The following is a 21,785-nucleotide window of genomic DNA, read 5'->3' on the forward strand; positions in this document are numbered from 1 at the left end:
TTACATCTGCTTTCTAGTCTAAGGGAAACCATTTTGAGAAAAAATGTTGCACGTTTGTCTTAATTCTGTAGTTTAAATAACACATGTCACTATTTATAACAACAAGTATTGCATTGATCTGGAAAGGAGGACACACCAGCTTCTGAAAAGTCTGAAAGAAATAGGAAATGGTGACCTTTAGGAACTCAATTATCCCATTAAAGTGACAGTCAGATGGTGCAGGCTTCACATGCTGCATTAGATCAGAGTCATTGCTTGCAGTTTTGTCTTTCACTGCTAGATTCAAAGTATTTTATCACTTGTTTAAAAAAATCTGGTAAGCTTTGAATATCACACGTGAGGGTGCTTAGAGGCAGCAAGCAAAATTATTAGGAAAAAAATAATTGCATCTTTTAACAAAGCTGGTATTAAGGGTTCAGGCAAGCACAAGCATAGCTCCAAGTTAAACTTGTGGAAGTGTCTGTGTTGAGATGTAAGCCAGACGATGGACTGTCACAGTGGTTCCTGGGCATGCCGACCTATAGACAAATGGGTAGGAGTCTTAATTAGTCCGGCAATTACTGTACAATTGATACTATAGGAAAGTGTTAAAAATTCAGCATCTTTGCTTATTTAATGGAATTTTTTCCCCCAGTGTAGGTGGAAAAATTATATACAAAACACAGTAAATGATGGTGCTTATTATCAGGATGCTTTATTTACATGTTAAATATGGTTGTTTAACTAGTGCAGAACTTATTTTTTCCCTTCCCTGCCAGACTTAGAGACTCAGCGTGAGCTTGGAAGTAGTGTCCACCTCCCTTCTAAGCCATCCTCCTTAGCAATACAGTAAAGAGCCTGGAGTCCACACGAAGCCTGTGCAAGCCTACTGAAGCCACTTGGCTGTCATGGTCATCTACAATTAGGCCCTTCTATACTGCCATGTTAGCATAAATTATATTTATATCTACTTTAAGGCCCCTTCACATTGCCGTAGCAATGTTTGTTTATATAAGTGTATGGATATAAATGAGAATCAGGCTGATTAGTTTGCTCAGCTGCAGTGACCGAGACCTAGTAAACAAAGTAAAACTGTGATAATGCTCATTTAGTTGCATGTGCCCTGCATCAGTGAGTGAAAAGCAGTACAAGTATATTTGTGTCACCAGAGTCTGCGGCTCTTTCTGGCAGCAGATGATCTGCTCCAGAGGAAGATGCCATTTCTGTAGTCACTTTTAAGTGTATGGCTTTTGGTTGACTAACGTAGTACATGCCGTGCTCATCTTGGCCACTAGATACCACTTAGGTTAAGTACAGACAGTCAAAAAGCCCGAGCCTGAATTGATTCAGTCTTTGTAGGTTAGTCTAAGATGCAGAGATTAAATTGAAACAGAAGTGAACAGACATTTACCTTTGATTCGGGAAATGCAGCCACGTGCCTGCAGTGGCTCAGACCAGAAGCCGGGGGACGCTAGAGCATGGCTCTCTGTCTGTCTGTTTGTTCGCTTCCTCTTCCTGCTGCTCCTGAGGTCTCTGTGATGTGCAGTACAAAATCACAACGGCAGGACTCTGCAAAGCTGCTTGTCATTTCTTCGTCCTGCTTCCAGGTGCCTCTGGGATTTGTAGTCCACAGTCGCAGCCACCAGTAAATTTGAGCACGAGAAGGGGTGTTTAATGCCCCTCCTTGGCCCCAGGCCCCAGCTGGCGTTTGTCTGGAAGGCAGTTCTCTGCCCACCCTGCAGCCTGGGCTGCATCCCCAATCAGGCTTGCCCGCCCCCCTGTCAGCCAGCCCTATGCTCCAGCTAGAGAGCAGAGGGGTGGAGCCAGCCCTCCTCTCTGGAGCCCAGGGCTGCAAAGCATGCTGGGATATTGAGGGACTGTGATATAACTTAAACCAGGAAGGGGTCTGGGACAGAAGTTTCATAAAGTGGTTTGACCCACATCAGTTAAGTCTGATACTACATTCAACCAGGTTTATCTTAAACCAGTTTCAGTCATTTTGAAACAGGTTTATGTGTACTGAGCTTATGTTCTGTTACAGGTTTAAACCAGTTTCTAATCGCTTAAACCAAGTTATGTGTAATTTTTGTCCCTAGCCATATAGTAATGGTACTTGGTAGGTCAGCAAGGTGAGCAGGATTAGGCGCTGCATGTGTATTGTAAACACTGGAAGCAGCCACAGTTGCAGCTACCTCACCAGATTCCTTTAAGAAAAGCAACTTGGAGTCATGCTGGACAGCATGGACTCTTAAACCAGTTTAACCATAAGCAGTGTTTGTCTGTCAGAAAATAAAAACTATTCAAAATAGAATGCAGGTTAAATTAAAAAGGGAACTCGTTACATGTTTCCCTCGTTTTATGCAGGTTCCATATCTGTGAATTCGCTCTTATGCAATGACCCTTTTTATACCCAAAATTTGTTATATGCGAAGTAAATTCACTCTTATGCAAGCAGTGTGGTGGAAGCCTGCAGTCAGCTGCTTTATGCTTTATAGATGAACACCTTGCTGGGGTCGTTTGACCCCAGTGCTCTTTCCTGCCATGGCAGGGGGTCGGACTAGATGATCTACTGAGGTCCCTTCCAACCCTTGAAACTGTGAAACTATAATCTCCTGTGTGGATCTGTGCTCCTCACTCATTGTCTTCAGTACGTGTTTCTGTAGTTGCCATCCGCATTACGATAGTGCCCTGTGCTTGTGTGTACTGTCTGCTGTTGGGGAGTACCAAAATTGTCTTGTAAAAGTGGTAGAAATGGGTTTGGGGGTCAGTGCAGTTGAGGTCTTGGAATGTATCCTTATTTGTTGCATTGTAAAGTGGGTTCCCTTTACGTGAATTCGAGTTATGTGCCGTTTTCCAGGAATGCACGTACAGGATAAAGCGAGGAAAACCTGTAATTTTAAAGCATCTGGTCATTTCAGGATCATAGAAGACTAAGGCTGGAAAGGACATCAAGATCTCATGTAGTCCAACCCTTTGCCCTCTGTCCATCTAACCTGCTCTTAAAACTTCCAGGGATGGACACACCACCTTTCTAGGTAATTGATCCAACGCTTAGCTGCCATCGTAATGAAGAATTCTTCCTAATATCCACCTAAATTTCCCTCGTTCCCAGTAATAGATTTTTATTTCCTGAGTATTCAAGGCCAGAGGGAATCATTTGATCATCCAGTCTGAACTGTGGCATAACTCAGGCCAAAGGTGCAGTTTTACTCCCAGTTTCTGAGCGGCTTGTCTCTGGGATTAAAATGTGGGACCTGTCGCAAGTTGGGTTGAAGTGATCTACAGCAGTGGTTCTCACCCTCTTTTGTACCAGGACCCATTTGTAAACATTGATGGACAGTCCCAACCCAGTGCCCTTCCCTTTCGACTCACTGCTTCCCAGCCCCAGGCCTCAGCCTCCCAGTATGTGGGCCAGGGGGGTTCCCAAGCAGCCCCTTGCAGGTGGGAACTCTGCCAGCCAGCAACAGAAAAGCCTGTTTCCCACTTTTTTTCTCCTTTAAAGGAGAATCCAATTTTAAAAGTTTGTTGATCCATTTTTAAAGTTTGTTCGGGACCCTTTCATGTATTCTTGTGACCCACTTTTGGGTTGTTGAGAGATGCTGATCTACAGAATTGTCCTATATTATCTTTTGGGATCGAACATATCTCGCGTAACTATAGCACTGAAGTAAAGCAAAAACTATCTCTTGTTCTTACTAATGCGGAGTAGTCCGTAGAAGCTCTGCTTTCAGTTGCAATGGGAACTACATTAAGCATGTGTAGGTGCCTCTCTTATAATTGGATTAAAATGGAACCACGTGTATGGAGACTCCTTTGTACTGACTAGCCTCATTAAGAAGTCAATCAGGTGCGAAGGTGGTTGTTTTGGCTGCCACTTAAAGACTGAATGGTATAAAAGTAATGCACCTGAAAGTGGGGTGTGAGTGTCTGACAGCAGGCGTTGCTGTATAGCCCTGTTGTCTGGGAGAAGCCTGCAACCTGAGTGCTAATACCATAGGCATGTAGTCTGTTGGAGAGGCAGCAGCATCTGGGAAAAGGGCAGTAACCTGGTCATCCAAAGCCCTGGACTCTGCTGCTGACCTGCTGCATCATCTCAGACAAGTCACTTCACTGTCGTGAACCTCAGGTTCTCCATCTGTAAACTACAGGCACCAACTAATGGCAGAGCTAAGCAGTTGTGCTTTGCCTTCTACCCAAGAGACAGCATCACCTCCCACAAACTTCATTCCTAAGGAAAATGATCTTTAATAAATCAGCCTTGAGAAAGTATTGGGAGCACTTTGCAGGCAAGGTATAAACTCTACTGACCCAACATGTCTTTTAGTAGGTTCAATCCACAGAAGGTGAGTTTAAACTGATGTAAGTGTGCGCACAAAGAAAGTTAGGACAGTTCAGCAGCTTTAACATTGCACAGCTTGTTTTTAACTTTGCATCCTCAGATGATGTAAATGGTCATAGCTCCGCTGACTCCAAGCTCTGGAGGTATGTTACCTTCCGTACTCTAGGAAAGGATAGAGGATTAGCTTCAGTGCCTTCCAAACTGACACGATTCTGGTTTAACAGGAGCAGGTATGTTTACATGGGCTTTTACCCTTGCTTCACTGAATTGTTTTAAAACTGATACCTTGGGTATCATTCATGTGCAGATAAGCTCTTAATGTCTGAAAGAAGCCACTGGGCAGCGTAATTCCACAGAAGTGAATAGTAAGCCTGCACCCATGTTTTGTACCAGCGTGACATCATTGGTTTAGACCAGGGGTTTTCAATTGGGGGTACTTCTGATGGACCCCTCCAGTCACCAATTGGCCACTCGGGGTACCCTTTTCCCCCCGACCTCCCGGGGGGGGATGGACTCCTGCCTTCTTGACCAGCTGCTGGGGGTACCAAAAAGGCTGAAAACCCCTGGTTTAGACACTGGGTGTTTTTACACATGCTCCGGATGGGGCGCTCTAATTATAGCGCCTGGAGTGTCTTGTGTATCAGCGTGTCTGTGTTTCAAAATGGTGGTGGGGGTGCTTTATTTAAAATTTGTTGAATGAGCTTTAGTTAAAGAGCCCCTGCCACCGTTTTGAAGTTTGGGGACGCTGATACAAGAGATGCGGAAGCTGACTGGAGCACGGTAGTTACCACGCTCCAGCCATCCTCCGTGTCTCTTGCACCAGCAACCGATGCGCTGTAATTACAACATGTCGGAGCAGCCTCCGGGCTCACATACAGACACCCTGTTATCCTTAAAAGGGGCCATACTTTTACAGGTATAGCTATACACCAGTATAGCTGGTGCAGGTGGCTTCTGTAGATGCTAAGGCACACAGTCGACAGCCCAGAGGTTGCAGGTTCAAGCCTATAGCAGAAGCGCTCATGGTCAAGCTTGTCAGATTCCAACATCTGCAAATAGCTTGTCCCAAAAGGTACAGGAAAAAAGAAAGGATAGAGGACATTTTTTACATTAGCACAAAATGTAAGCAAACAGGTGTCCTCACACTTGTTGTGCTCCAAGTGCCCAGAACTACATGCATGACAATGCCTGGTTAATTTGTCGCACCTCATTGCAGAGAACGTCTGTTCGCTTATGGCACAATGACTGCAGCCTGAGGCTGCCCGCACTCTCCGGCCATCCCAGGCAGACCATACCAGGAGGCACGTTTTATGCTGCAGAGCAATGGGCACATATCAGCAAGTGCGGAGCAGGGAACCCCAGGGCATTTCCTTGCTTGCAGTATCAACTGTGTGCTTCAGACTCCCCTTCAGGGGACCTCCATGAGGTTCCCCATTCCACACTTCCAGACATGCGCCCTGGGTTGGAGTCGGGCACCTGGAGCTGTTGTCCTTCAGGATGAGGCCTCTGGAGCAGCGGGGGCCCAATCCTGCATGATAACAGCCCCCAGTGATGTTTGAACCTGCTAATCAGCTGTGCCGGGATGCATCCTGGCACAACTCATGCCACAACAAAGACATCTGTTTGGAGCCAGACTTATGTTACACCATCCCATTAAACAACTTTACTTAAATCAGCCCTATGATAAGAGATGGGGTTGTCCCAGTATGGACGCTAATAACTCTGAATGTGCCATTGATTTCATTGACGGTTTTGAGTAGGTGTGCATGTGAACAATAGGAAGAGATCAGACTGAAAGAAAGAAGGTGACCAGGGGAGAAATCCAAAAAAACAGCTGGCAAGGAAATAAAAGAATAATAAAAATTTTCTTCATCACTGTTTGTTTTGGAGACATCATGCTTTAAGCACATGGAAGTACTTTGCACATTTGAGAAGTGCTGACTTCCTACATGCCTTGTGAAGGAACAGCAAATCATTCATATAATGTAAACACATTTATAGATTATTCCAATATAACATTTTCAGTGCTGCTGTTTTTGTAACAAGATAAAGATGAATGCTTCTCTCTCCCCTTGATACCATATTTGGGCTGCAAGATGCATAAATCACAAATATTAAACTTAAAAATTATAATTTTGCAGTGTGAGCAGGCAAAATATGACCTAACTACACTTACTGGCACAGAGGATTGTTGGACATTTGCAGGTAGAGGTTATTCCAGAGCATAAACATACCAAAAAAGTTAAGAAGCAAGTGTCCTTTTCCATAAACATGAACGCTATCCGGTGAACTCATGCAAGTGAGCTGAAAAATATCCAACCTCTGTTTTCATGGCAACGGAGGTCCTAAGAAAAAGCTAGAAAGATGAAACTTCCTCGTGCAGATTTAGAATTTTGGGCAGTGGAAAAATGCATTGAACAAGAAACTCGTGCCAGAGTTGACGGGAGCACGAAGGAATGGATTATTGCAGTGGAAATTGGTGCATAGTAAAGGGAACTCACATGAACTAGGTAGTTCAGAATAAATGATTTGAAAAGTAAACTTAGATGCCTTAATTGTTTCACAAACTATAAAATTGATTTTTCTCCTATCTTAAATGCTTTGTTTGCACAAAACAGAAAGCTATTGGGATGCAGTCAGAAGCTGATAAAAACACCCCCACAGATTAGCAGCGACTATGAAAGACAAGTTCATTTAAGGAAAGAGTTAACTTGAAGTGCAAATGAGAAATAGGATAAGTTTAAGTCCAAATGCAAAAATAAAAACTGAGGTTTGACCTGGGTTTCAGTTTGCACCTAGATCCTTTTTTCTTTAACATCCTTCTCGCAGATGTGGACTTTTGCATCTGGTCTCCAGGTCTTCCCTGGGTAATGTTGATAGAAGTCTTTTTCCTGTCATGCCCTTAACTCCTCATCTCGTTTACCTGAAGAGAGATCTGGTTGCCCTAGGATGCGGTTGGGATGGGAAAAATGGTAAACGGCAGGTACAGATTCATCCAGGTCAACTTTTCAGCTGAACTGGATCCATTTTTTCAGGGAATTGCCCTATAGGTCAAAGACGTATAGACCAGACTGGGAAAGGGTCCCGTGCTTTGTCTAACGTCCTTGTTCAGGAGGCTGTCGAAAGGTTTTGTTTTTTCTACAAATCAAGTGGGATTTTACCCTGGTAACTTCAGAGAGGTGTTTCTGAGCCTCTTAATTTCTGCTGTAGCCTGAACTTGCTCAGGGGATTTTTCACTAAAATCTCTTGCATTGAGATTCAAGCTTAGACTTAATATTTCCTTTCAAATTTCCTTAATCCTAGAAATAATACAAGGAAATTTGCAGATTGCATTAGTCTCAATAGTGACTTTTATACATTGAGCTCTTGCGACCAGGCTCCATAGTCAAGTGCCCAAGTCAGGCTTTAAATGAAACTTCTCTTGTCTCCTCCTTAGATCTCCTACATCCCACATCAGATTCATCCTAGTTAGTCATTATCTGACTAAACCTACAGGGATAAGTTTCCTTTCTCAGGATCTATTGTACATATTTTGCAGAAGTGGAGGATGTACACATTCCAGCTCAATGCTTTGTTACAGGTAGCGTCTTTTGCTGTATACTTTCAATTTATGAGGATGGCATTTGCCGCACTAAGGCTTCTGTTTTGTTTTGTAAGGGTCTTTTTGCCTTTAAAGCCTGAATTTGGGCAAAAAATAAGGTGGTTGGCAGTAAATATGCAGTGGTATATCTAAAGTGCCTCAAAGGAGCCAACTCATTTTGATCATTTAAAATAATCATCTGGAAGTGAAGAAAAAAAATTAAAATGCATTTCAGAAGGGGGTGGAGGGAGGCTAAGCATTCAGTAGTCAATATTCATGCAAGATGTATTCATTATGTGCTAGGAAATATCTGTTGCCATGATCTACTTGATCAAAGAGACAATGTTCCTTACCAAAGAAACCTCAATAATTGTTTTCCTGAAGGATGTTTGTTCAGGTGCAGAGGGCAAGAGAAGGGAATATTATTTTAGGCAATCAGTGTTGGACTTCAAAAGGTGAATTCCTTATATGCGCCTACCCTGATTCAATGTGACAGTCAAGGTGTAGCAAGAACGGCATATTGACGGTATGGGCCAGTCATAAAAGAGGAATTGCCCTCATTAAGGGCAAGACTTCTTGGTCTGTGGGCATTCAGAGTCATCTTTATTTCTATCAACCCTTTCTTTTTAAGAAGATAAAACCTAGCTAGGAGCTCTCCCTAAGTCTGTAGTTATTTTAATTTCTTTTTTATTTTACTTTATGTAAACCTTTGTTTATGTAAATAAGTTCTAGTATAAGCCACCCTGAGCATATGTAATTTCTTAAGAAGGCTTTAATGAACAGACTCTCCACTCCCTTAAATATAAAAGATTTAAGAGTGTTATGGGTACAAAGGATTTGAAGCAAGGCTGAACAGGTGAGTGCACTCATTTGTTTGGACTGGACCTGGAAGGTCAGAGATCACATAAGGAAAAACCTGCCTAAATTGACATGATGGAACTCTGGAACTCTGGAGTACTTACAGTAATTAGTAGAAAGTGCAGTGCTGGACTATTGGCTTGTAGGTAGGGTTATGAGGGTATTGATTCATGATTGTTCTTAGAAACAATTATGGAGGAGATGGGTAAAGACATTTGCGCGTGGTAGACATGGAAGTGCTACAAACACTGGAAGAAGAAGGCATGAGGAAGTCAGAAGCCTAGCCTTCCGGTCTTAGGGTGCGAATACAAACAAAACCCATGTGTAACATGCACCATATATAATGCACTCTCACAAGAGGTATGTTCCACTGCATTTTATGTATTTAACGGGACAACAAAGGTATGCTGCTATACCCTCTGGATTCTGTAGAGACACTTTTACATATTTTTGGTTGGAAACGAGCTAATTTTGGGGACTGAGGCCCATATTTCCTATTCCATCTTTTGGAAAGGCAGCCATGAATAAATACCAGCCAAGCTCTCTGAACCTAAGCTGCACTCCAAAGTATAGGAAGAGAACCATGGAAACATGATCCCCTCCAAGACTGTCATAGCCAGGGATGAAGTAAACAAGACCTTGTGGTCAGTGCTGCTTAGACCTGCTGACAGATCTAAAAAGATTGAGGTGGCCTTCTGATCCTTTCCAGCATCAGGGTTTTGTATGCGTTTGCACATGCAAACTTGTAAACATGCTCATGTGCTCAACATAGTGCATGCCAGCAAGTGAGATGTGCATATCTCCATGCAGTGAGATGTGCAGCTTGGGATGCCCCTCTGCATTAGCTCCCCCAACACCGTTTCCAGCAAGATTAGGCTTGATGATGATCAGTAGACCAATCCCAAAGAGCCTGTATTTCTCTCACTTTTTCAATAGAAGGGAAAATCCTGTAACTAAGATCTGAGCCTGAAGGTGGCAAGACTCCCACTGGGTCTGCTGCCTGCAAGATCTGGCACGGGTCATTTGTGTTGGATCTGGAGAAGAGCCTGAGCAAGGAATTGTGTGTGTGATCTCCCGCTGGCCACACAGACACACTGTCATGTGGGAGCAGGGGCTACAAGGCTTACCTGCCCTCTCCTCCACAGAAAGGGTGGTGGCACAACCCCTCCATGTGTATGCATATCAAATCCTTCTTTGTACCTCACCACATACGTGGCAGAGCCTGGATGTCAGCGGCTTCCCTTTTGATTACTGAGGTACCTGGATCCTAAACCAGGGGGACACGCATGGGACTAGAAGGGGGGCACTTACTTTTCTACTTCTGCCCCTAACTGTGCGGTCTTCCCCCTTACCTCTAGCAGGCCACAAGCCTGCCCCCACAAGTCCCATAGAAGGGGGACTGGTGCTTAGGGGGCACTGATCTCCCATTTTTTTCAAAGGGGCGGGCAGTTTTTTCGAGTGGAGGGGTGCTCTCGTGAGAGTGTATTACTGAGTTTTGGCAAGCTGTCGAGAGCCACATGGGTAGTCCCGCCCCCTGACAGGTGCCCTGCCCCCTGGTTGCCAGCTTGGGACCAGAAGTCCTGACCCATAATCCCCTCACCTTTGCCATCAGAAATCCCTCCCCTTATCCTCCCAGAAGTATTCCTTTCAGCAAGGGGATTTGCCATCTCAGAACCAGAAAAATACCAAATTATATTCTAAAAATTGAAGACCTGCAACATTAATTACTTTGATTTCAAAAAATATTTTTGTCCTGATGTGTATGTGTTTGTGTAGTGCACATAGAGGTCATTGCACAATAGCTTCAAATGAAGTCTTACTCTTGTATATTGTCGGGGGTGTGGGGCATGAGTGGGTGGGCATAGGTTTGTGGGAGGTTGTGGGGGTGGGTGTGTGGGAGCTTTTGTGGGGGGATAGGTGTGCAGGTGTGGGATGAGGGAGCATGCGGGTATATGTGTGGATATGTGGGGTGTGGGTGGGTATGAGGCTTGTGGGGGGTGGGTGGCTGGAGTATGTGAGGGGGTGTGGGGATCTGCATGTATGGCAGTATGAGTGGGGTATGGGTGCACGTGTATGGTACGGTGTGCATGTGGGACTCGCCCTATGAACACACACACACCCTGTGCCTCTCACACCACACACACACACACACACACACACACTGCCTTCCTCACTTCTCTTTCTCTGTTTCTTTCCCTTCCCCATTGCATGGACACCCCTTCCCCCTCCCACTCCTGGTCCCAGGGTATCAGCACAGACCTGTGCTCCTGTGGTCCCATGATTCATCCGGGGGCCACGTGACTCTAGAGCAGCTGGCAGGTGTGCAGGGAAGCAGTAAAAGTGGGGGTAGGAGGGTGCTGGGGGTGGGGCAGGACTGGCTAGCCTTGTTGCTGGCTCCTGCCGGCTCCCCCTGGGTCCTACTGCCCCAAGCTCCTTTCAGCTTTGACATGGCTGTGTCCTTCACTTGAATTTTTAGAAGACTTGAGGAATGTGATGTTTGCAGCTTCTCAGAAAATTGTGGTTCCTTGAGAAAGCAGTCTCTGGTTTTTAAATAGGCCAATGTAGTGTGCTGATAAGCTAATGTGGTGTCAATAGGCATCTTGAAACTGCAGGCTGTCCCTGCCCTTTACTCTGGTAGCACGGGAGGTTTGGAAGTGATATAGAATGGCCTACTCTGACAGTGCAGCGGAGCAGACTTGATTAATCGAGTGTGCTGGAGTGCAGAAATTAATGCACTCCAACAGATGCCAGTGTCATGTATATCAGCGTCCCTGTGCTGAAAAATGGTAGTGGGGTACTTTGAACTAGAGCTCATTGAACAAGCTTTAGTTCAAAGCGCCCGGCTGCCATTTTTTCAGCGAGGGGATGCTGACGCTCATATACTTCTAGTTAGCGCGGCTCACTAATTAAAACCTCCCATCTCCTCGAGCACATCTCTAAATGCCCCAAGAGAAGCCCCAGGATGGAAGGGCACATAACAGAGAAAAAACCCTCTATGGCAGCAGACTACCACAGGGCCTGGGCTCCCGTGGACAGTCATGTCAGCTAGAACGCTCCCCCTGCAGTCCTAGAGGTGGTCACAAAGCAGCAGCTTGTGTCTGGGATTATGGCAAGAAGAAGGGGAGGAGGGAAAGATGGAGCATGATTGAGGAGGAGGGATGAAAGGAGAACAAGTTACGTAGGGAAATGGAAGAAAAGGAAGAAAAACCTAACATAAAGTTACAGGGAGTCAGGGAAGAAAGTAGGAGAGGTGAATAATTTAAACAATTCTTTTTATTTTCTTATATCGGCGTGTCCTTGCTGTTCAGTATTCTGTCGTCTTTCATTATGTTGGCATAAAAGTAGGAACTAAAATGCTGAGGAGGCCCCGATTGGGACATTAGAAGAGGGGAAAGGGGTGTGGGGGGGAAGAAGCATACCCGTTCTGTTTTTTTCCAGTTTGAGGTCTGACCTTCTGAGTCTTTTATCGCTCTCTCTCAACATCAGCTTTCACAGACGAATGAACTTTTTTGCCAGAGTTTAGAATTAGAGAATATTCAGCTAAATCAACATATTTGAGTTTTAATGCCAAGCAATTATCTGATAAGCTAGTTTGAGCCTGGTTTTCAGACCAGAATATTTATGTGACGACATTTAGGTTCCTCCCCCGCCGCCTTTTTTTTTCTTCCCAAGAACACAGATTTTGGTGTCAGATCAATTAACAAATCCTAAAGAATTAACGTGGATAGTAGGTAAATCCTGTGATTGTTTGGAAGAGTTCTTTGAACTTGTGGCATCTTCTTTTCTTTTAGGTTTTCTAGGGGGGCCGCCCTATGTGTTTGGCTTCAATAATTTTGCCTTGTTGGTTCTTGAGTAACTGCCCCTTGATAACCAAAGTATTCAGATAAGGCCCATGAAATTGATTGTAAACATTTGTACATCCTGAAAGATTTCAAATTAAAAGCCAGTAAACAGCACAGTGAATTTCTTTTCTATATGTTGTTTTACTGTCATTATATGTTACTTGTGAAGACATTCTAATATCCTGTGGCCACTTCATGGCATCTCAAAAATAATTAATGGACCCTTTTAGGGCAATATATGTTGTTACAGTGTGGAATAATACTTCAGTGTAGGAACTGAATGGCTTGCTAGGAAAAGCTAATCCCCGGTGTGTAGTAACAGGAAATACTAATGTTACTTATTATTAATAATATAACAACACCTTGAGCCACATGCTTTTTCTGGTAATAGCTACTTTTTGATTAAATGCTGGGCACCCTTTAATGTCGTAGAGTTGGTGACAAAAAGGAAACTCTTGAGGAATTAAGAGAAGATCTGTTTGTTTAAAAAGTTTCAGAGGTAAAAGAGAAAGCTTGGCTATACTTGAAGGATGAATGTTGTGCAATAATGCCCCTTCATTCCCCTTTCATAATAAATCTCAGCAGAGTATTCATCTGAAAGGCTGGATGCCAAAAAGAACAGGTTCGACTTGTCTGTGAGGATTTACACCACAGTAAAATGCACAACTGCTTTTGCAGAGGTCATTGTGAAGGTCACGGAGCTAGTATGCACCGTTGAACGAGAGCAACCTGAAACAATAGTGAGAGCCTGTACTGCGTGAAATCGAATATTAAAACCTAACATGAAATGTAGCAAGAGCCAGGAATCATGACAACATACGAATTCAAATGTGTGCCCTACTTTGCAAAAAGTATTAATGGTTTTTCCTCGCCCCCCCCTTAAGTTTGCCATTTGTGTTCATTGCTGAAAATAATTTGTGGATTCAAATGGAAGTCATTATTAAATGGTTTTTAGTTGATATATTACATGGCAAGCATTAAAAGCGCAGTACTTGCGTTAAGTTGACTCTTTCAATTATTAAAATTTGTTTCAACGTGTTTTGGTCAGGCAATTTAAAAATATTTTGGGAAAAGATATCATGGATTTAGCAAAATGGAACCTGGACACTCTTTTGAGTTAGGGTTGGATTTGCCCATTGGGGGTCTGTCTCTTTAAATAAAAAGTGATGATGATTTCAAATGGCAAACAGCCATTGGTGGGGCTTAGTGCAGAGATTAATTAGTAAACTTTGGAATGTGCTACAGCAAATGCATCTGATTGGCAATAGCATGTGGAGTAGCAACTGGTGGAAAGTTAGTGCATCTCACGGGCACAGTTATTTCCAAAAGGGCTTAAGAGTTCTGTGATGCATTATTCTTTAAACGGAACTGCACTAATTGCACCAAATCAACGTTGTTCAGTTTGCGCAGGCTATTTTAAACTGTAATATGTGTACAATGTTATAAAAGACTGGAATATGCCATTTGTGCTTGCTTTTGAAAATAATATGCAGTCAGCAACACTTTTCTGTGTTGGTTTTATGCCACTGGTTACATACCATCAACGGTTACTTACCTCAGCCTTCATGTACAAAGAATCGTGGCTTGTTTGCATTTTATTTTTGCAATTGCTCCATTTTGCAGCCAAATGTTGAAACACAATCTGTTCAGAAAGACACCTAAAATAAGCTAAATTTGTGTCTTCATAAATTGCTTTTTAGTGGTATAAGCTCTCCATTAAATATTAATCCAACCCTTAATGTTAAAAAGATGGCTGGCATGAATTGCTAAACATTTTCAATTCATGTAATTATTTTTTCTTGTATAGTTTTACTTACCTTCCCCCCCCCCCATACTTATCTCCACCCATAATTAGTGATTTAGAAACAGGATGAAAAGAAGTTTAGAAATCATATGTTGAGAATCAAAGATGATACTTAATTCATCTGCTATATACTGAGGTTCAGAGCCTGTGGTTCTATTCTCGATAATGCAGTTCTTCAGTTAAGTAGGTGCTTGCTTCTTTTTACACGTATGTTAATAGGAAAAACACCCTCTGTCTTCAGTAGTCATTTGATTGGGTCCTGTGTGCCTTCAGCCATTTTGAAGCAAGCTGTAAGACTTATCGTACTAAGAATAGTTGAAATATTGAGCCAAATTATGCATTCACATACTGGCATAATGCCCCTGTTGAAGTGAAAGAATGACGTAACATAACATGAATGATCTGACCTCAAGCAAAGCAAAGCTAACCCAAGCAAGGGCTAGATCCTATAAGATCCTATAAGCCCAGGGCCTAGCAAAGTATTTAGGTGCACACTTAATTCAGAGCATGTGAGTATACCCACTACCTTGGAGCCCAGAGTCTTTTCCTTGTCCCCATTGTGTCTGACCCACTGTGGGCTGTCTCAGTGCCCCAGCAGTGCTGTGGCCTTTGGTACAAGGCTGGCATGTGCCAGGACATGCTGCTGGGTTAAGGAGCTGGTAGTTATTTGGAAGAGCTGCACAGTGGGGTACGTGCAAGAGGCCAGAAAGCTGAGGCTGCACTTGTGAAGTGCTGGCTCTTTTTTTACTTTTCTTTTTTTCTGGGGCCCTTTCCTGCAAGCCCTCACTACCAAGTGCATTGTGTTTACTGCCGTAAGCAACTGCTTTTAAATGGATGGACTTGCCTAAGGAGATTGGCACTACACTCAGTAGTAAGAGTTTGTGAGATTGGCCTCTTAGGCCTCGGTCCAGCAAAGCAATTAAGTATTTGATTAGTCCTGTTGACCTCGGTGAGACGGCTCATATGATATGCTTGTTGTTAGATGTTTAAGTGCTCTGCTGGATCGGGGCCTAAGGAGATGCAAGTACAAGAACATCATGCAGAGATGTAAGTGCATACTTAACTTTCTGCACAGTGTGTAGCTCTGATTTCAGAACACAAAGTCGAGGCACCTCTCCGTGGGACTGGGGCCTTCGCTTGGTGAACACCATGTTTCATTAACGTGTTTTGTAGTTTGTACAGAAACCCAGCTCCTTCTCCCTGCTTCATCAAAATGTAATTGTAGACCACTGTGGGCAGCTCTTACCTTAGTAATTCCTAATTATTTTTACTAAATATACTAAGGAACATTGCCAAGTAATATGGAGCGTCATCCATAATTAAAACCAAACTGTGGCCATCAACAGAAATGAATACCCAGGTAAGGTTTATGATTTGTTTGCAAGCTAATTTCCAAAATTCTGTTCTTCACAACGGGTCTCTGAGGCAGTAGTGTGAAGTAGGTGCTACTGTACTGTCTCAGCCAACGCCAAGCCAAAACCAAGACTACCCTGATCTCAGTCATCAAGCTCGAGTACGCTGATGATGCTGTAGTGCACGTCCAGTTGGGAGCAGATCGTCAAGCAACAGTCGACATCTTTACTGAGGTATACAAGAAAATGCGACTGACACAACATTAAGAAGACTAAGTTCCTCCATAAACAAGCTTTCAGTGAGCAGTCTCCTGCTCTGGTAATTCAGATTTATGGTGAGACTATGGAGAACGTCGAGTATTTCCCATACCTTGGAACCTTCTCTCACAAAAGCCTGACATTGATGAAAAAATCCAACATCACCTCAAATGTGCAAGTGTAGCCTTTGGACACAGAAGTGCTGAGTACGCAGGGCCCTGGCCCCGCTTGGGAAGAGGGTTGTCACCTGAAATGCATAAAACTTTCTACGTGTCCCTCACCTTAGGACCCCCCCTGGCAAAAATAAGTCAGTCCGCAGGTTCAGGCACCTGAGGAAATGGGTGTTTTGAAGATTGCAACATCAGATTCGAAACCAAGCTCAAGGTTTATCAAGCAGTCGCGATCCCTAACTTATAGGAGACACCTCAGGTTGCTGGCAAAGTACCATCAGTGCTTCCTGGGGAAGATCCTTTGAATCCAGTGGGAAGAAAGTTGCACCAACGTTGGCATCCTTTTGCCAGCAAACACCACGACCATTGAGGTAATGATCTATCCAACCTCAGCTTTGCTCACCAGGCCATGTGTCATCCAGATGTCTGACTCCAGACCCCTGAAGCAAGTTTTATTCTCTCAGCTCAGTTTCATAGTTAGTAGGGTCACAAGGGACCTGAGCAGATCATTAAGTCCGACCCCCTGCCATGGCAGGAAAGAGTCCTGGGGTCAAATGACCCTGGCAAGGTGATTGTCAAGCCTTGTTTTCAAGACCCCCAGGGTAGGAGCTAGCACCACTTCTCTTGGAAGTTGGTTCCAGATCCTAGCCGCCCTGACCGTGAAGTCGCGCCTCCTGATGTCTAGCTTGAACCTGCCCTCTGCCAGCTTGTGACCGTTATTCCCGGTCACTCCTGGCAGTGCTCGGGGGAGCAGGGGCTCCCCCATGCCTGCTGATCCCCCCTGACTAGTTTGTAACAGGCCTCAGCCTTCTCTTGTGGAGGTTCAGGTCCCGTCATCTCTCCTCGTAGGGCCTGCCCTGCTGCCCCCGATCATGTGGGTGGCCTCCTCTGGACCCTCTGCATGCTGCCCACGTCCCTCCTGAAGTGCGGCGCCCAGAACTGGGCTTATGGGGGTCCCGGTGAGGGGGCTGAGCTGGTCTCTGCTCAGGAAAGTGGAGGCAAAGAAATTGTTAAATAGGTTAGTTTTGTTGTCTGGTATGACGACCAGATTTCCTAGCGTGGCTGGCTTGCAGGGGCCCCACATTACCTAGTACCTTCTTTTTGCCCCCTATGTATTTAAAAAAGGACTCCTTGTCCTTGACCGGGGTCGCTAGTCCCAGTCCCATCTCTGCCTTGGCCTTCCTGACTGACCCCCTGCAGCCCCGAGCAACCGAGGCGTACGCTCAAGGTGTACACTCAAAAAGGAAGGCAGAAAAAGTGCTTCAAGGACATCCCTAAGTCCAGCTTGAAAAAATGCAACATCAACTCATGGGAGACAATCACCCCAGACCACCCCAAATGGAGAAAGTGTCTGCTGCAAGGCTCTCCGCACTCTGAAACCTCACAACAACATCAGGAGATGGAAAAGCAGGAGCGGCAGAAATAGCGTGTTGCGGACCGAGCCAAGAATCCAGAGCCACCTACCCCCCACAAACAGGTGCCCAATTTGCAGGCAAATCTGTTGATCCCAGATTTGCTTTGACAGCCATGTGGTGATCCTGGATTGGCCTTGTCAGCCATCTTGGGGCCCAGCCAAGGGAAGACATCATCCTAGTCTGCAAGGGATTGCCGATGCTGTTTGCGTGCAGGTTACCTCTTAATATTATCTTAACAATAATCTGCTAATCTTGAAGCGAGGTCCTGACTCCCCTGTCCTCCAGGACTAGGGGACACAGCAGCAAAGTCCTACCATAAACGCTGCTCACATGAGGCGTCCAAGACGGACTGACCCAAGAACAGGCAGGATGGACTCGGTTAGCGGTTTTACCCATGTTTGGGTCACGTACTCCTTTTGTCGTATTGATACTCATAGTTATTACAGCCATGCGGAGACCTTTCCAACAACCTAAGAGAGATTATAGGGTTGTTCTTCATTTTGTTCCCTCTTTTTTCTTTACCTTCCCATTTCTCTTCATCTCCTTTAGAAGTTTGCCACCTACCCCAGTGTGAGACGCACTAAACAAGGCGATTTAGTGCATCTCCTTAGGTAGTGCCATTAGCAGGGCTCACTGGCACTTTTGCAGCCAAACAAAGCTCCCTTAGTAGACCTCTTCACTGCACTACTGACTGCCGTGCACCAGCAATGCACGTTTCCCTCTGCATAGCAACCCGCAGAAATGGGCATTTGCATCCCCCTAGAGCTTGAATGTAGCCCAAGATTAATATGAAGTCGAAGGAGGAAACGTGGCATTTTCAGTTTATAGACTGACAGAACTTCAGGTGCAAGGCTAAGATATAGCTCTTTGGTATGGGAATGATTTACAGTGTTTGGATTGTTTTATAAAGATTTCAGCTACAACCTTCCTTTGCTGAAAATATAATTTTCTGCGTGAGATTTATATATCTTGCCTTCTCCTTCCATTCCTTGCCAACACTTGGGCAGTTAAAAAAAATAAATAAAAAAATCCCCAAACTTTTGAAGCCAAACACACTAGATGCTTCTTGGAACAACTGGCTTTGGCACAGAAGAATCTGTGCAATTATGTTCCAGGGTCCTGTATGAAAAAGCAAGGGAAACCGTTCTGCAGTCCTAGCCTTTGGAAAGGAAACCGTAAAAGCCACATCTGCCCCCAAACAAACAGTTTCTGTTTTGCTCCCATCAACTTACAGTGTAGACTCAGTAGCTGTATTTACCAAGTAGCTGTATTTTGTATGTAACAAAAATTGTGTCTTGCTGAAATGTGCAGAATTTGCTGCCAACACACCGTACCACAATGTTACCTGATGGCTGGCTTTCAACTTCAAATTTCTCAACTTCAGGAAAACTGCTGAGACATACAGTTGGTGTAAGAGGCTCCTGCCCTTCCTTGGTGAGTTGAAAAGCAGTTCCTGTTGGCAAGTCCGAAATGCGCATGCGCTCACTTTCTCTCATTTGATTGTCCAACAGTTGGACTCGAGAGGCTTGGCACGTCCTGTTTCCATCTGAGAAGCTCAGGTGTGAAACTGGCCTACTTGATGCTGTTTCAATCAAAGTGATCTTGCCTAAGGAGTATTGGAAAGCACACCTAAATATACGGTGTTTTCAGTCAACATAATGCCAAATACCTTTCAGACATGTTAATAAAAGGAGGTTTTATTTATGGAGGGTGATGACTGCTTCATGCGAACTTACACAACACCAAGAGTTTAGCACTTGATGTTGCCAACCATTGCTCATGCGTATGTGAGAGAGTCATCCCACTGACTTCAGCAGATTTGGTAATGAGAGTAAGGTTTGCTCAAGCGAGTGAGGTTTTGAAGGACCAAGCCCTGCATTCATCATGATGTGCATCGTGTTTCTTGCAAAACTTTTACAGAGCTTAACACCTGCATGTTGCTTTTCTGAAAGGACTTTAACTCACAGGTGAGGGGATTTGGACACTTTTGCATGGAGCAGTAATATTCAAGTATGGTTCTGGGGGTGTCCTTGTTGAGCAGGCAGTTAAGAACAGCAAAACCAATGTCCTTCTACTAACTAGGGTCTTGACTCAATGCTCTAAATCAGGAGCGGGCAAGTATTTTGTGTGGAGGGCCGCTTACTGAGTTTTGGCAAGCCATCGAGGGCCACATAACAGGCAGCCAGGGCAGATAAATATGAGGTTTTTTTAATTTTTAGGGGCCCCGTGGGCCAGATAGAATGGCCTGGTGGGCCACATGCAGCCCACAGGCCACGTTTTGCCTACCCCTGCTCTAAATGCTTCCACAAGTGCTAAAGTCCCATTGATTTCAACCACTAGTGCTTCAAACTTAGACTTTATTTTGTTGTTTTATCTTGGGGCATCACACAACTGAGAGGGGCCAAGTGTGGAAGCTGGCTGGGAATACTTTAGGTTTTTACGTAACTGCACGAAGCTGTAACTTGTCGTCTTGTGCTTGGTTTTGAAAACTTATTAGCTGCTTGGACGTTTCACTTTTATGTTCAGACATCTGCTTTGCATTGTTTGCCATAAAAGTGTAAGAATGAATCTTGCCCTCATTTTTGTTATTGCTACCAGAAACCCACGGGTTTGTTTTTTTTTTTATTAGCTCTCATATAGGGATTTGGACTTAATAGTTCTGGAATTAAGGGAAAATGAGGATCTCCCTCCCCCACCTTTACCTGATGGATAAGGCTAATTAAATGGTAATGCTAAGTTTGTAAAGTTATAGACATGGCTTGTTAAATAGTAAAGTAAACCCTAATTTACTTTATTTGCTCTCAGAGTATGATCATCTGGCTTCCCTTAAATCTCAATGTATTTCAGTTCATTTTTCTCAGAAGAGCAGCTGCCTTAAACCAGTGCAATGCAGTATTTGCATTGCCTATGAAAAACGGAATACCTATTTACCTGTATGGAAATGGCATATGATATTCAAAGACTAGAGATCCTTCCTGTATGTTTTGTCTTTTGCCTAACAAATGTTTGCAATTTTTATTTTTTAGGCTTCCTTCTCCTGGGGTAATAGCCAACTTTTGTTACGTGCCCCAGCACTAGCTAAAGAACGTACTGCATTTGGTCTAGGCCTGAATGCTCCTCTGAACCACTTGTAAGTGGACCCGTTTCCCCTGTAGACATCCCTTAACGCCATTGGGGCTGCACGTAAGTGCAGCGTTTGGGGTTCCACGTCGTTCTGGAACGTCAGTGACTTTTCTCCCCCACGTTAAAACGTTTCACTTCCAAAGTGTCGCTCTTCCTCTGTACATAAAGGCTAGGAAACATCAATGCAGCTTTTCTGTAACTCACTGGAAGCTACTGCCTGCCCGAGCGGCTGGCTGTTCAGATGGCCTTGCTGCTTGCTTTCTTATTTGTGAACAACCACGGGGACACCTGCTCCCCGTGTGATGTGTGTGTAAGTGTTTTAATTAGAGCAGCAGTTGGCAAGGTTTTCGGGTGGCTGTCCAGAATGACCCAGCTTGGGTCTGTGGCAGACCAGTAATAGGACCTGGCTGCTGCCACTGCCTCTCCCCGCTGCCAAAGCCTCCTGGCTCCAGGGCTCCCTGGGCCAGGTCCAGCCTGCAAGCCACAGGTTACTGACCCCTGGATTGGAGGTTTCACAGAGGAGCCAGCCACAAAAGCAAATGTGAGGGACACATCCTAAATAGAAATATATGAATAAAGCAAATGAACTATCGAGATGTTCACACACATTAATGAATCACAGGCTTTCTGATTTGTATTCCAGTAACACTTGTCTGTATTTAGTTCATTACTAGTCTACTGTTTCTTTAAAATTAGATGGTATATTCTTCAAGATAAGGATCCTGTTTGTCTCTTTGTTCATGCCTTACGTGTTTCTGGTCCCTCTGCTTAAGAAGGACAAAGCCCGCAGCAGAAATATGAATCTATAACGTACCAAATATGTTAGCCATTGACTCTGTGGTATTTTGCCAGACAACTAGGATGGCTCATTTCTAATGTGGGGAGATCACTCTTAGGCAGAGTTCAGTAGATCCGCTGGAATGGACAAACTGGAGTTTTGGATCTTGCTAAGTGCCGTGGAACCGAATGTAACGTGCTGGGATCATTATTTAAATCCAGTAGATCTGGAGCACCTCCCAGGACAAGGCCCTACAAATAAAAGAAGTCTGTTCATAACACACAGGT

The 21,785-nt window shown here is 44.3% G+C and overlaps 1 protein-coding gene across 1 annotated transcript in view; it reads left to right on the top strand.

The window, feature by feature from the left end:
* The window catches only part of MNAT1 (MNAT1 component of CDK activating kinase), a 154,971-nt gene that overhangs the window by 74,406 nt on the left and 58,780 nt on the right, over positions 1-21,785 (top strand). The gene's annotated exons all lie outside the window — the stretch shown is intronic.

This window comes from Crocodylus siamensis, chromosome 2, assembly GCF_052110815.1.
Source record: "Crocodylus siamensis isolate JL-2025a chromosome 2, ASM5211081v1, whole genome shotgun sequence".
In the NCBI taxonomy this organism is placed as follows: domain Eukaryota; kingdom Metazoa; phylum Chordata; order Crocodylia; family Crocodylidae; genus Crocodylus; species Crocodylus siamensis.